This window comes from Macaca mulatta, chromosome 14 (assembly GCF_049350105.2).
Source record: "Macaca mulatta isolate MMU2019108-1 chromosome 14, T2T-MMU8v2.0, whole genome shotgun sequence".
NCBI lineage: Eukaryota > Metazoa > Chordata > Mammalia > Primates > Cercopithecidae > Macaca > Macaca mulatta.
Window position 1 is genome coordinate 88,243,661 of NC_133419.1, and position 2,861 is coordinate 88,246,521.

The 2,861-nt window shown below is 35.0% G+C and overlaps 1 long non-coding RNA gene across 1 annotated transcript; it reads right to left on the reverse strand.

The window, feature by feature from the left end:
- Window positions 1-351: 351 nt before the first annotated feature.
- LOC144334536 (uncharacterized) lies at window positions 352-1,422 on the reverse strand. The gene is made up of 2 exons (XR_013404499.1): window positions 918-1,422; window positions 352-541 (listed from the first exon to the last, which is right to left on the reverse strand). It is a non-coding gene; the product is annotated as an uncharacterized LOC144334536 (long non-coding RNA).
- Window positions 1,423-2,861: the final 1,439 nt, after the last annotated feature.

Sequence of the window (2,861 nt, forward strand, 5' to 3'; positions counted from 1 at the left end):
ATACATGGTAAATCTGGGTAAAAGTTACATAAGATTTTCTTGTACTTTTCTTGCAATTTTTGTGTAAATTTGAAATTATATTACAGTAAAAATTACCAAAAAAGTTGAGGGATAATTAAAAGTCAGAATAATGGTTACATCTTTAAGGAAGAAGAGACAGAAAGAGGCTGTGGGGAAAGGGCGTATAGGAGCATATGAAGACTTCTGAGGTGCTTGGAAATTTTTATTACTTAATCTCAGTATTAAACACATGGTTATCTTATAATTATTACAGACACTCTCAATTTATATCTATTTCTATAGATATGATTACCTTCATAAAACAAAAAAAGACACCAATGGGACAGTAAGTTAGCATCCAAGATGACACTATTTATTTGTGGCTAAAGCCACAAATTAATTTATCTGTGGCTAAAGCCCAAATCCATCAAGTCTATTTCTCTGTCAGGTGATAATATTGGCAATGATAACAAAGTTAATATGCAGTTAGCCGGAGAACTCCAAATCCTAACCTCAACCATCCATCTTTCTCTACATGGTCCTAAAGGGAAACACATACACAGAAAAATGCCCTGTTGACTGAGAAGGCACAACTTTAATGCTGACCAGATTCTTGATCCCTAAATGAGTAAGCTAGGCTAAGTGTAGACTTTTTCTAGACTAGAGACAGGCAGGTCTAACAAACACGGCAAGTTAAGTGGTTCTCCATCCCAGTCTCCCTAACTATACCAAAGTTTTGGATTGTGTGTGATCTTAATGATGACAAAAGGTTTTCACCAGAGCTCCCCAGTTGGCAAGAGGAACAAAAAGTCTCCGTCTGTCTAGGCTTATTTATATTCTGCTAAAATTTTTTTCATTCTCAGTAAAAGCTGCCCAATTAGGGTTCTTGCCCTCAACCAAGTAAAAATGATACTTACACTTGAGAATGGAGTAGAAAGTGAGTTGTGAGCTTGTCGTGGCCAGTAGACAGTATCATTTGTTTTTATTTATAAGCTATCCTAGTTACCAACAATGAGACCACAGAGGCAGGTATACAACTAGAGATTCACCAGTAGTGTAAATATGAAAAACTTGACAAATTAGAGTCTGTGGTATCTCATGAATAAGTCCAATCATAACATTTCTTTGTCTGCTTTCTTATTATGTGACTATAAAAAGATGTCAACAGTGCATTTAAATTTTCCTGCAGAGAGGAAATATGCAGATCACAATGAAGGTAAGAATATGCTCACAACCATATGTTTGTTCTCACAAAAATATGTGCCAATATAAGAAATGTTCCATTTTGAAGTTTTTGGCACCATGTGGTGGTGGTGGGTTGAAACTTCCGTGGTGGGTTCTTTTGTTGTTTTTTTCTCCTTTCATATTATATCTTTACATTTTTCAATCTAAAAGTTTCTTTACTACGACCTCCTCCCTTACCTCCTCCCTGCTCCCCGCTCCCCAACCTTGATCTTTTGTACTAAGCACATTCCAAACAATGTCATATTTCATATACTTAGAGACAAAGGAAATGGTTGCTTAGCAACAAGGTCCTGGTAAAAATTTTAAGCATTCTTTTACTTTTACTTTCCATTTAGGGAAATGCTCAGGAAACTGTTTTCAAGGAGATCCAGGACTACAAGAGAAAGTCTTCAAAAAATGTCTATGTAAAACAGAGTGAGGAGGAGGAGGACAATAATTAAGGGTTTGTTGTCACAATGTAAGAGGCATTCTCAGTAACAATGAGAATGGAGAGAAAGGATTGGAGGGACTTGGTCTAGGGTGGGACAGAGAGCTTCACCTTTCCATTTTCTATCTGGTTCCTCTGACTTCTCCAAAACTTAACGTGGGATTCAAATCAATTAACTGAGAATGAAAGGCACAAAGGGAAGCCGACCCACACTGTGTCAGCCACTCAAAGTGATCTTGTTTTGAGGGTTTTAGGTATAGACTGGGAGTGGCAGAAACTGAAAGCTTATTTTGTCTGTGATAAGATCTCCTTAAAATATCTATCTCACCTCTATAGGATGACTATTATTATATTTCAACTGATTTTCTATCAGGGACATTTTCCCACGTTATTAAATATTACATGAAAATATGGTTTTTGAGAAACTTATGCTATGGGTGTTGCAGGACTGACTTACCTATCCCTAGTTGTACGTTTAGTTTATTCTGAGAAATTTGCTTCTCTTGATGTTACTTCTATTAATGTTACTGCTATGAATTTATTCTTATATAACTCTCAGAAAATTTCCATAGAAGAGGCAGCTAATAGCAGAATTGATAGATCTGAAAAAGTCTTTTGTTTCCAACTTTTAAAATATTCTTGATATACATAGGCTAATTGCTTCCAGAAAAGTTGTACTAATACACAAATGAATATTTTCTGATTTGGTGGGAAATAACGTGATGATTTATTTGGATATTATTTGGTTACTAGTAAGATTATATACGTATTTGTTTAGAGTCCATTTATTTTTTAATGAAGTTTCTGATCATGTTATTGCCCATTTAGTTTCCATTTGAGCATTGTCTTTTTGTTGATTTATAAAGCTAATTACACAAGCACACATACACATGCACACTCAAGAAGTATTCTTTATATAATGACAAATGAAGTAAGAAGGTGGAGTCACGCAAGAGGAGGAACTAATATAAAGGATATATATTTGTGGTCATATTTGTTGAAAATGTTTTTCTCAATTTGTTATTTGCTTTTTTATAGCTTTTATTCCATTTTATTTTTGATGTACGGATGTTTTGTGTGTTTTTATAGCAGACTAAAGAGCACAGTAGTTGAAGAACAAAGACTCTGGCCTCTCTGTGATGCATTTGGCTCTTGGCTCTGATATCTCTGTGATGTGTGATTTTCATCA